The 13,520-nt window shown below is 42.2% G+C and overlaps 1 protein-coding gene across 4 annotated transcripts in view; it reads left to right on the top strand.

Annotated features, from left to right (window-relative positions):
* TGFBR3 (transforming growth factor beta receptor 3) overlaps window positions 1-13,520 on the top strand; it is a 167,339-nt gene that overhangs the window by 42,136 nt on the left and 111,683 nt on the right. The gene's annotated exons all lie outside the window — the stretch shown is intronic.

The raw sequence follows: 13,520 nt of genomic DNA on the forward strand, positions 1-13,520 counted from the left end.
GCAGTGACCATGTTTAGCATAACTGTTTGATTCCTTGAAGTTCTGTGCTTCTGCTAGTGAGAGGCAAGTGTTGCAGCTTCACGGTATTCTTACTGGCCTGTGCCCATCTCATAGTTTAAGAATGATTGCCTGAAGTCATCCATGCTGAAGTTGCTGTGTGGTAAAGAAAGCACTTCAAGCTCTAGTTAAAGCAGAACCTGATTAGCATTAATCATGCCTAAGCTCAGTGCAGAGTTAATCTTATCACTTGCATCAATGAAAATTCCATCTGCCACACACAGAATATCCCATGATCTAAACACTTCTCGTAAACAAATATATTTAAAGGAAATGCAAGCCAGAAATATGTAGGTGTTTATGTGAGATAATAGAGGCAATACGTTCCTCTTTTATAGTGCACAGCCCATGGAAATCTCTGCTTCTTTATGATATAAACTTCCTAGTAGTGGGAAGAAGGCCAAGCTCAGGAGTTTCTCATTCATTCTCTCTCTCTCTCTCTCTCATGCCAAAAAGTAGAAGCCTATGTCAAATTGTTCAGAACCTATCAAAGTAATTATGGAATCTTTTTGTCTGTCAGCAGTTTGCCTCAGAAAAAAACATTTCAGCAATAGCCAGGGAGATAGATAGGTCATTGGAAGCTTACCAGTTTCCATAGCTGTAAAAGAGGATGTTGGAAGGAAGCAGCATCCACATGGGTGTTGCTGAGCATCTAGTGCAGAGATTCCCAACCAGGACCCCTGGGGCTCCATGGGAGTTCCCCAGGGGTTCTGTGAGAGCTCCCCAGTCTGCCCCCAATGTCCTGCCTTAACAAACTTGGCCACACTTCTGGCCTGCTTCTGGGGCTCCCTGAAGCCTGAAAACTATATCAGGTGCTCCTCCATGGTCAAAAGCTTGAAAAAAGATGGGCAAGTGGTGCTCAATTTGTCCTGCTCCCAACCACTGCTAGAGCCAGATGGCTGTCCTGTTATATCAGAAAAGAATTTCCAGTAGAGAAAAGAGTAGTATCCAAAACGGGACTAATGAGGGTGCAGGAGAGCTGTCTAGCCAAGGTACGAAGGCATGTCCAGGGCAAGATTTCACAAACAGCAAAGACTAAGGTTAAGGTGACTTTCCAGGGTATTTGTGCAGCATGCCCTACACCTTCCTGATCATATTGAAATCATGGATTCTTCCATACATGTCAAGTGAGTCCTCCATCTTCTGCTATGGGCTTTGTCTCAGCTTTGCTGCTTTCTTTGTTTCTGGGATGTAGGGAAGTAAGTCCAGCCATTCCTATGCAGGTGAGTGATCTCCAGTGTGCAGCACCAGAGGTATCTTTGCCTCCCAGAACTCAGTTTGGTCCTTTATGACATTTCCTTGATGTCTTCCTCAAGGGCCACTGTGTCCTTGTGATCTCCCCCCCCCCACCCACCCAAACACTTGGTCCTGCTGGAGGGAAGTGAGCTTGGTGAGTGGTAAAGAGTGGCAGCCTCTAATCTGAAGAACTGGGTTGGATTCCCCATTCTTCCACATGCAGACAATTGGTGGCCTTTGTCCAGTCACAGTTCTCTTAGGACTTTTCTTGCAGAGTAGTTCTGTTAGAGTTTTCTTGCCCAACCTACTTTGCAGGTTGTGTGTTGTACGGAGAGGAAAGAAAAGTTGGTTGTAAGCCACTTTGAGACTCCTTTGCATAATGAAAGTGGGGTATAAAAAACCCCAGCTCTTCTCTTATTTGCCAGGATGTTAAGGGACCGAGTGATACTTCTGCTTGGAGCATGACCCTTCTGAGTCACCTTCTGGGAGGCGGTGGGACCTGGAACTAGGATAGGCAAAGGCCATAATGTCAGCAGGCCATTATTTTTGTAACAAGGTGCACAACAGCAAGTACACCCACTTAGCCAGTAATTTGTATGTTTCTACTCCCAAGTGAAGAGCCTCTTGTGGCGCAGAGTGGTAAGGCAGCTGTCTGAAAGCTTTGCCCATGAGGCTGGGAGTTCAGTCCCAGCAACCGGCTCAAGGTTGACTCAGCCTTCCATCCTTTCAAGGTCGGTAAAATGAGTAGCCAGCTTGCTGGGGGGGTAAACGGTAATAACTGGGGAAGGCACTGGCAAACCACCCCGTATTGAGTCTGCCATGAAAACACTAGAGGGCATCACCCGAAGGGTCAGACATGACTCGGTGATTGCACAGGGGATACCTTTACCTTTACCTTCCCCCCAAGTGGTGCCATCCAACGGAGAGAACAGGGGCCCTTATGGGAATAGCAGATTGCCAGTCTCTAGCCTTGGTTACCAGCTAGGTGCATTGCATCTGCACTAGCCTTAATGTTGTGACTGTTGAATTTGGCTTCATGGAGCAAGCTGTACAAAGCTAGGGAAAAAGTGTTGACAAGAAGCATCTGCAGCCTCTGTTTCTTCAGTACTAGCCCAATCGTAAATGACCTGAAGCAATATTACCGTATTTGCCGGCGTATAAGACGACTGGGCGTATAAAACGACCCCTCAACATTTCCACTCAAAATACAGTACTATGGGCCACTATGGTCAACTATGTCTATCCCAGCTGAAGTGCACCCGGCGTATAAGACGACCCCCCCTCTTGGAGGCATGTTTTTCAGGGGGGAAAAGTAGTCTTATACGCCAGCAAATACTGTAATTGCTCTTGTTTCCATTACAGTCAATTATTCCAGCCCCCCCACCCTGTACCTTTGTGTTTAGGATTCATTTATTGAACAGAGTCTTTTTTACTAAGTAAAATAAATGTAATGTCATGGGAACTGAATTCTCGCTGTTGCAAAATGACATCTGTCAAAGTCAAACAAATTGCATCTGGAAGCTAGGGAATAAAAATGTCCTTAAAAAACAACAACTTCTTTTAGGCTCCATGCTGTTCTGAATAACCATTTCTGTGCATCTTATATATATTAGTCCTGAGAGTTGGAAAGCAGCCAGGGGTGAGGAAAAGAGTTCTGTCCCATATACATTTTTTTAAAAAAAAGATTCTCCCAGATGAATGTTTGTATGTAATAAACGCCCCAACCACTTTATACTTCCTCCTCTCAGCAAATTCCTGAGCTTACCTCCTGAGAGTGGAATATGTGTTGAGGTACCAAATAAATCACCCACTTAGTAATAAGAATGCTTAGGTGCCCATGTTTACTCACCTAAAAAGCAAGCTCCATGCATGTCAGGTGGGCTGCTGTTGGTGTTAACAATATTAGTGGAGAAGGAGGAGTTGTAGCTCCATTGTTTGAACAGGTGCAAGCACCTTGAATAATAGCTGTCCCCTGACAGAGCAATCAGTAGAAAACTGTTGGTGCCAAAGGAAAGGCAGATGTTGTCTTTTATTGGACCTCTTGCTTAAAGTTGAGAACCTTAAATCCTGACATTTGGTACAATATTTTCTGTAATTGTGCTTGTTCAGTATCCGCAGAACAAAGTCTTTTTCCTCTCTTCTTTCTTTTCCTGCCTACTAAAATAAGCGTAGCTGAACGCCTACCAGGTCAAAATGGAAAACGTACATTCTTTCCTGGTTTTGAGTGTACTCAGCCCATGCTATGCTATATATTTTCTGGCAGTCTTCCAGCAAAGCAAGCATTCTAATTGAAAACAACCCGTGCTTATTGCTGACCTTCAGAATATTCATAGATTTTCTGGGAATGTGGGCCAACATTTGTTGTTTTCAGGCTCTTGAAAAAAAAAACCCCAATGTCCACAGGGATTAAACTGTGGTGGTAAGTTGTATGGAGAAAAGATATTACTATGGTAACCAAAACATGGTTTATATCCATTCTTTCATGGCTTTTCTGCTGTAAATGGAAAATACAGCTGTGGATCTAAAAATGCATGGATGTTTAGTCTTTTATTTGTCAGTGTTTTGGTGCTGCTAAACCTGGGTCACAGTGTCCCTCTCCCCTGCTGGCCTTGCCCTCAAGTGACAAGCAATATCTTATTTATGATAACAACTGTACTTAAATCATGTTTCTAGAATATGAACCTTAGTAAGTGCCCTTTTCTCCTCTGTTTTGTTTTTTTGGTATCCTGTATTAGGAGAAACAGCTCATGGTCTGTCTTAATATAATGCTTAACTAGCTATAGAATTAGGTTAATGCTGAACACAGTAAAGGATTGGTTGTTCTGTACAATCTTTTAAATAATTCTTTTAAATAAAGAGTTTGAAGATGAGGGCTTGGAAAAGATAAGAGTAACTGTTAAATCTATATTTACTTAAATTCATATTTATAAGATGCATGAATTCAGAAGACTGTAACCATAAACGAACTGCTGTTTTGAAATTAAATGGTGCTGTTTAGCAGAGTACAAAACTATAACTACAGCATGATAACAGGGAAGGTCTGCCTGTGGAATTTGGCCTTGGCTTTGTTTTTACAGGATTCCACCACTAGATGTTTTCCTTAATGATACTAGAAAAGCATTACCCCTATGGACATGCACTAATCTACACAATGGAAAGCACTGCACAAGCAAAGGGAAGCCAAAAAATACATGTGTGAATCTACCCATGGTTGGGGACTTCAATATAGGTCCATAATTAATCTGGGACAGCTGATTTTGCCAATCAAAAGCCACAGTGTGCTTCCACAGTGTGCTTCCATGAAGCAGTTGTCTTGCTAAACCACAAAACAGGAATACCCCAGTGCAAATTTTGCTTATGCCATGAATTTATGCTTATAAGTCTCTCCCATTTTGACACAGCTCCATTCTGCTAAATGGTAGTAAGACAATGGCTTTTATTGGGGATTGCAAAAAGATACTGTGTGTGAACATGTTTTAAGCTTCTCTAAGAGTGGAACAGCTGCCCACTGTGCATTGACCTTGGCACTGATTGCCCCCAATGATCCCAGACATGTCTTCCTTGGGTGCCGTGATGCCCCACAGTAGGGTTTCCAAGACCTCTTTGACATAACATCTATTCCCCAAAGCAAAGAGTCTATCCTGACTTTCCTCCACCGCATTAGAGTAGGAAGTACTTAGGAATCCCAAGAGGTATCAGTGCAGGGGCACATATTCAGAAACGGGACTATCCAGGCTTGAAACCTCCCACTATCATCCTTGTGAATTCTTGTGAAAACCGTTTTGTGGTGGCAGCACAACATCTCCAGAATCCCCAAGGTGCCCAGAGACCAAACTAGATTGGACCTGTGTTGAAGGAAACAGGAAGTGAGACAGTTAGAGCACGTTTGGAGGAAGACTCACAATGAAGCATCGAGAACAACTTACTGGCTGAGATGACGGTGAAGATGGCAAAGAGAGAGTTCTATGTCACCGCCATTGCATCTGTGAGCTCACACCCAGATCAATTATTTAGGGTAATTCAAACACTTACCATCCTAGAAGAAGGGCTTCCAAACAATATTAAATTGGACATAAGCTGTGATGCCTCTGTGACCTATTTTGCAGATAAGATCTTGTGGCTTCACCCAACTGTTGATATAATGAGCTAGCTGGCCCTTGGGCATCGAGGAGCTTTCTGTCTGCTCCAAACTACTCATCCAGACCGAGGTGGATAGGTTGCTAGCTTCAATCAGGCCTAACACCTATCCTCTAGATCAGGGGTAGTCAACCTGTGGTCCTCCAGATGTCCATGGACTACAGTTCCCATGAGCTCCTGCCAGCATTTGCTGGCAAGGGCTCATGGGAATTGTTGTTCATGAACATCTGTAGGACCACAGGTTGACTACCCCTGCTCTAGATCCCTGACACTCATAGCTCCTTAAAACAAGCAATGTGAGGGTGGGAGGACTGCTTTGGGAGATAATAAATTGGTCCTTCATTACAGGGACCTTCCTGTATGGTCTGAAGGAGATGGTGGTTTGGCCTGTATGGAAGAAGTCATCACTGGACCTGCATGACCCAGCCAGCAATTGCCCCATGTCACATCTTGCATTCCTGGGGAAGGTGGTTGAGCGAGCAGCCATGAACCATGAGAGTATGAGGGCTAGCCTATCAGTGGGTTACATCCTTTCTCCATGGTCAAAGATATAGGGCAGCAATCGGGGAGAATCAGTCACATTTCCACAGAGAGTGGTTCTCTCCCCAACATCAGTTAACATATTTATGTGTCCTCTTGCCCACCTGATCTGAAGTTATGGGATTGGGTGCCATCCATATGTGGATGACACCCAGCTCTTATTTCATGATGGACAGTTGATCAGATGCTCCTCTGGACTCATTGACCACATGTTTTGAGGCCGTGGAGGGGTGGCTCAAAGGTAGTAGTCTGAAGCTGAACGCTTTGAAGTCAGAGGTCCTGTGATTAGGGAGGAAAGACCCAGAGTAAGAAGCATGTGTCGTTCACCTGAACAGAGTGCAACGAACAACTGGACCAACGACCAGGAATCTGGGTGTGATTTTTTTATGCCTCCTTGTCTATAGAGGCTCAAGTCAGGAAAGTAGCAAAGCTGGCATTTTTCCATCTTTGCCAAGCCAAGATACTGGTGCCCTATCTGGCCCTGGATCACTTGGCCATGGTGATCCATGTGATGGTTGCCTCTAGACTAGATTATTCGCAGTCTGGGACTTGCATATATAAGGGGCTACCTGTCTGAATATGTCCCCCAGAGAACAGTATGGGCAGCGACAGCAAATCAACTAATAATCCCTGGCCACAAAGAAATATGACTGGCCTCGACCAGGGCTAAGGCCTTCTTGGCCCTGACCCCTGCCTGGAGGAATGAGCCCCCAGAAAACAGGGCCTTGACAGAGCTAGCACAGTTCCACAGGGCCTGTGAGATGGAGCTTTCCTGTCAGGCATATGGTTGAGGTCAGTATTCCTGGAAGAATTAGAACATCATGGGCCTCTCCTACTGGCTTGGGTTCTCCTCCTGCATCATCCCTCCTATGGAGTATCATCAGACAATGACCCAACTCATACTGTTAGCTTTTTAAACAGTTTCAACTGTATTTATGTGTTTTTATGGTTTTATTGTTTATGCTTATAATGTTGTACACTACCCCAAGATGGCACTATAAATGTAACTATAAATAAATAAATTGCAGACCTCTGGGCACAACTGACATCCCCACAGTGAAGAGGATGATAGATGTACTTCTTGTAGTGAGAAGCACAGTTCCCCGCACGTGATTTTAGCAGTCAGACTACCTGTAAATTGGGATTATTGGAAGAAGTTCCCTGATAGACATCATATGGGTTTGGTGATAGTGTGACTTTCCAAAGCAACTTGTGAGCTATCCAGAAACTCCTACAAATGGATGAGCTGCATTAACATCATCCACAATGTGAAATATATGTATGGAACTCAATTGTTCTGATCTTCTGATTTAATTTTTTAAAATTAATTTCAATACAGATTTAAAAAGCAAAGGGAAAAAGCAAAACAACAGCATAATAGAAGAGAAAGAAATAATAAAAGCACAAAGAACAGCCATATCAGACACATTACAGTACATTTTGAGTTTCTGGTCTTCCATATAGTAGAACATCATTTATTAATTCAGATTTATCCATTATATCTAAATAGCTTGATGATTCTGAACAGCAACTCATTCTTCATCTCTAAAACCATAAATCATCAAATTATTTTTCTCTATATGTTACATGTAGTCTATAAGAGGTTTCCAATTAGCAATAAAGGAAGTTTTCTTTGATCAATGGATTTTTCTTCGATCAATGAGGTAAATTTAGCTATTTTTGCAAGCTCTTGTTTTCATCACCCAGTGTGCTGCCCTGCCATGCCATGCACCGGTTACCGATTAATTATGTCCTCTACCGGGAAGCCAAGGCCAAATTGATAGGCAAGATCAGAGTCCAAGGTCCAGTCCAAAGGGTCAAGAGCCCAGGGAGTCAGTCTACCAAGAGAGATGGGGCAGGGAGCAGCGTCAAAGCCGGGGTCGTACTGTGGTCGAGGAGCTGGAGTTATGCTGTACCTTTCACATCCTTTTTTCTCAAGCTCAACTACACAGGGAGAATTTTCATTATTGGAAACAGGAGGGAGTAAGAAGAATAAAAGTATAATAACATATTAATGAAGTAGGGCCAGTACTTCTGGAGTTCGGTTAATTCTATTGATACTTCACAGTGAACTAATTTATAATTTGGATGGTTGGGAGGGAGAGAAAATAGCCATTGGTTTTCTTACCTGTTGGCAAAATATTTCCTCAGAGATAAGGCTAAAGTGTAGAATATTACGAGGGAAGATTTGTTCTGTTGAAACAAGATTGGCGTTCAAGTTTTGTGTAATGAGATTATTAATGGTAGTGAATTCCTCCTTAAAGGGTCAGCGAGAAGAATTCAGTCTTCAGCTGAACTTGGAATCGTGTTGTTGCTAATTAGGAGAGAACTATAACCCATCTCATCCCTTGTAACCACTACCTCCTCCTCAGGGACAGTTTCCAAATTGTTGATAATGTCTATGCTGGAAAATCGAGTTTGTTGTCATGCTCATAGTATGAGGCTGGAATATTTTGTGATGCTCCATCCACTGACAATGTAGGCATGTTGTGGCAGTGATGGAAGATGCCTTGTAAAGATCCATCATGCATGTCAACTTTGTGACAGTCATCTTTGTCAGTCTTTATAAGCTGCTAGTTTTTTTACTATTCAATTCTCCTTTTTTAAAGAGATACACAAAGAAAAGTTGGTTACTTAATGGCCTTTAGAGCACGGGTGGGCAAACTGTGGCCTTCCAGATGTCCATGGACAATAATTGCCATGAGCCCCTGCCAGCCTTTGCTGGAAGGGGCTCATGGGAATTGTAGTCCATGGGCATCTGGAGGGCCACAGTTTGCCCACCCCTGCTTTAGAGTCCGAGACTTTCTTGGTCTTTCCCTTCTTTTAATAAGCATTGTTTTACATCTGGATGAGAAGAGAAGGGAAACCATGTGATGGAGAGAGAAGTTGTGGATACCTGGATGGGACTACAGGAGGCTTTTGGTAGACACGTCAGTGATGGAAGAGATACAGTTTTACTCTGTACACTGTTGGGCATTCTACAAAAGTAGACAAATTTACTAGTTTTTTCCCTGTCTTCCATTTCTGCTTCCAGACTGCGTGTTAATGGCTTTTGGGCAGAAGGATGGTAATCACAGCATGGAACTGAGGTTCTTTTTTATTTTCAGGGAAAGGAATGCTCAGACATGTTTTTATTTCTGTGGACACATAGGGTTTGAAGCCTGATATGTTTACTTTTGTGTGTGTGTGTGAGAGTTTTGTTTGCTGATTTATGAATTCCTGTTCAATTTTGGTATGAAAATAAATACCGTTCTACCCTGGATGCATGCCGTTGGCTTTATAATGTCCAGTATTTCCTTCCTTGTCTTTAATTTACCAAGTGGTTTATTATGACTCAGTTACAGCAGTATAATAAACAAAAATACTATCTGTTGGGCTGAGGCCTTTTCATAGTATTCTCTTAAAATACAATGGTGTTTAAATCTGCTAGACTAACTTGTGCTCTATATAAGGCTAGTTTTGCTGTTTTTTCCCTCCTCCCTTGGGCCCCAATATGGAACTTTACTGTAAAGTTAGCAAAAAAAAAAGCTTCCTGCTCTTGTTACTTAAACAAAGCACTTCCATTCATTGTGGGCTTTTGTGTGTGTGTAACTTCCTATTCGTTCCGTAGCTATGAAAGTTACAAATCCAGTGCAAATTTATGGATTATCTCTGGAGGTGGAATTGTCTGAGTAGAGGCAGCACAACACTTGTCAAATTATATTGTATCTTTAAAATATAGCTTTAATATTTTAATTACTATTTTAATTAATTTTTAATTACTATTCTCCCAATTCTCAATGGTAAAATATCCCAATATATAAATGTTTTGCTCCAACCCACTCCAGTACACTTTGTTTTGCTTGTGATGATGTGTTTATGCTCGGTTGTGCCTTCAGTTTCAGAGTTCTCAAGCCTTCCAACTACCTGTTTTATGGCGTTTGTCCACAGTCAATCAGCATCCCTGTTCATTCCTTCTGGACATACCTTGTTAAGATTTCTTTATCATGATCTATCCTTGGTCACGATTCAGGCCCTTCCCAGGATCTTCCTAGAATTTCTGAGTGGAGGCATCTTTTCTCCAGTGTGTGTGTGTGTGTATACACACACACATACACATGCAGTTAAGATGCCACACGACACTATTTTCCTCACTGCCCATATGCATAGCATGTTCTCAGACTATTATGTTTTTCTAATATAACAAAGGACACACGGAGCCTTGGTTTTTAAATAACTGGTATATGGGCTGTTGCAAAATAAATGTGCAACTGAGAAGAAGCTTCAGCAAAGCATGATGGGATAGGAAAGGGTACGTTGAAAACACATACCTGTTTTCACCTGTGAAATCTTTCAGGGTGTGCTTCGCTCTACAAGCAGATGAAGTTACTTTCTACACAGATCATGTCTCTTGGATACATAATCTGGCATAGTGATATCGTATCAGGAGAGGAATTCTGTGAGTAAATCAGAAAGTTTCTCCTGGTCCGTGAGAGAGATGATGATGGAACAGCTATACTTGCTTCCCTATTACACCAGCTGAACACAGACTAGAGGCTATCCTGATGTGCTAATAAGGCACATAGAGCTGCCTTGTGCAGGTAGCAGACCAGTCTGAACAAGAACCTCTGAGAGTACAAAGTCATGCAGGTGAGTTTTTCTGGCTCCCAACATCATATTTAATTCAAGTCTGGGAGAGAGCTGCTTGGCTAGCTGACAGTTCTACTTTGGAGTATGCGACAGGAGTGGGGGGAAATCAATATTAGGTTTGTGGCTGGCAAGGAAGTTCCACACAGAGCAATCCTAAGCAGGTCTCCTCAGAATCCTACTTGGCATATTCAGTGGGACTTACTCATAGGAAAGTGATCTTAAGAATGCACTGGTTAATTGGTCAGATCAGTGAGTAAGGCTGATTTGCAAGTTTCTGTAGTAGGAAGTGTCATATAACCAATTCTGGGAAGCATTGTTGGCTAGATTCCCTGAAGCCTTGCTTTGGTCACAGGGTAGTAAGTGGTGAATAGGGCAAATCCTTACCAAATATCTCTGTGGTCTCCAGATCTAAGCTCTCTTCTTGTTGCCTTGCTTGTAGCTCAGTGTTCTTGTGGGACAGATTATTCTTTGTTATCCAACTACAGAATGAATGTCTGGACTGTGAGAGCTGGAAAGATGCTTGTTTTTCTGGAATATAGCGTTCTTGTATTCTGATATTAAACTGAATCTGTTTTTTGGGAGTTACCTTTTTGCAGACCATGGTCAGGAGCCTTAACTTTTGCAATCCCCTCATACAGAGACAGCAAGCAGTACTTAGCTTGCAGCTAGTTCAAAACACAGCAACACTTTGCTTATTGATTTTAACTACTGGGATGCTATTGCAACAGAAAACCTGAATGTAAGTCTGTATTTCTTAGGATAGCCACTAGATGGAGATATCTTAAGATACCTTACCAAAGTTTAGAAGGGATTGAGGGGAAAATGGTTTGGGGAACCCAGAGGGGACTGACAGTATGGTTAGGAGGAGTTATTTTCAGAAAGAGGGCCTGTTCAGATAGAGTAGCCTCTGTATCTCCTTTGTCCACAGGTTTTTCTTGTTTACCTAGCAGCGATTAGCTTTTGATGAGGAATCTTCATGGCCGAGCTACAGGACTAGCCTGTGAAATTGTATGACTATATTATGCCCATCTAGAGATGCCACATGCCTGTTTTAGGTGGGTCTTCTCCTGCTCAAGGGAACTCCACCTGTCCTCATATCTTGGGAAGTTGGGAATATGGGAAAGGACATTCCTCTCCACGTCAGCCTCACATCTGGATGAAAATGTCACAACATCAGCTGCAGAGTTTGAAGTGTCAGGTGACCTTACATTACTTTGGCATCTAATGGAATGCCACATCTGTCCCTTGTCCCCTCCCCTCCATGCCTATCTTGCATTGTTTATGTTTCTTGATTTTAGGGTTGTCTAGACTTGGAAGTTTTTAGCTAAAGGTCTAAAAAGCCAAACTGAACTAAACAATGCCAGTTTTAGATGCTTTTGATACTATTGGTACATGGAAATGGGTCTGGCAATTAAACCCCCTAAGAGTCTCTCAATTTAAGACTCTCTGTGATTCTTCAGTTCTATGATAACCCTCCTCCTCACATCTAACCCTCTATGAAGATACACTTGAATCCTTCGCTTTTGGAAAAGACTGTCGCTAGAACATCCTTTGGCTGTGTTCCGGCATAGCATTCTAGTAGTGATCTTCATGTGATGCTGCAATGTCATTTCTGGCCAAAAACCTGGAAGTTATGTCACAGTGTTGCACAGTCGTCTAGTAATTTCCCAGATTTCTGTGGTAAAAACTTGACAACCATAGTCATGTGGGGATTCTTTATAGCAGGTATAAACGGAACTGCAACAAAGATTGCAGACATGTAGTGCTTTTGCAGAGAGTTTTGTATATCTGCTCTGGAAGGCCTGTTTGGTTACTGGTAAAGATGTCGCTGACCAACCAGTGGTTGTGTATGCATAGTGTATGCATACATGCATTATGTAATAATAATATTATTATTATTACATAATGCATGTAATAATAATTTTTAAAAATAAACTGCCCTTCTTCAAGTGTTCAGGGAGGGTAACAACATTATACCAATGAAATAATACAATAATCCATATAATAATAACATTAAAACATACATTAATATATCCCAGATTAAACCAACTCATTTTAAGGCCGCCTTTAATCCTCTAATGGGAGGGGTGATGTAGATATCAGTTTCACAGTGAGGTGATAATTTGGCTGATGTTTTGAGCAGAGAGGCCAGAATTTTGATATTGGTGGTTTTTGGCATCAAGCATAGGCCTGGCGGAACAACTTATTATGTGTGGCATAGGACTGGTTTCTTACTTTGGGGTGTGGTTTAAACATTTAAAGTAAATGAACTATACTCTGAGTCTGGCGTACAGTCGAGGCTTGAGCCCTTGGCAATGCCCCTGAATTCAAACACTGCTATTTTCCTTCAGTTGTTAGTCTAATGGTGGTGGTTTCGAGAAATCAAGGGTTTTGAGAAAGCACACTCAGCAGAGTGAGAGAGGAAGACCTACTGTGCATTAGCCCCCCCCCCCCTCAAGCCATGCTGGGGCCTCACTGGGGAGATCTGCAGGGCATAGATAAAAGCTATTGTGTATAAATGCCACTGAAACTTTTAATGGCAGTCTTGTTTGAATTTTGTCATTTGATCACTTTGTGATGTGAACTTCTTTGTCTGAAGTCTGCTTGCCGCTTCAGGAGAAGCTTTCATCTCCTTTCACATTACTAATTCCTCCCCTCCTAGTTCATGAGTTAAGTAGAGACAACTTTGCTTTCTTAAGCTGACAGGGTGGGAAGGATGGGGGGGGGGGACCTTCTGGAAGAGGTCCTTCTTCCAAAATGTAATCTTACATTAATTTCAAAAAGGGATGTTGCTGGTAATATATAAAATTTGGGACAACTTTTACCGATAGGTCTGATATTTTTATTTTGTATGGACTTTATGTAAGGGATTGTTTTTATCTGTTTTATGGGGTTTTATTGGGATTTTAACAGATTATTGT

This window comes from Paroedura picta, chromosome 4, assembly GCF_049243985.1.
Source record: "Paroedura picta isolate Pp20150507F chromosome 4, Ppicta_v3.0, whole genome shotgun sequence".
Lineage (NCBI taxonomy): Eukaryota > Metazoa > Chordata > Lepidosauria > Squamata > Gekkonidae > Paroedura > Paroedura picta.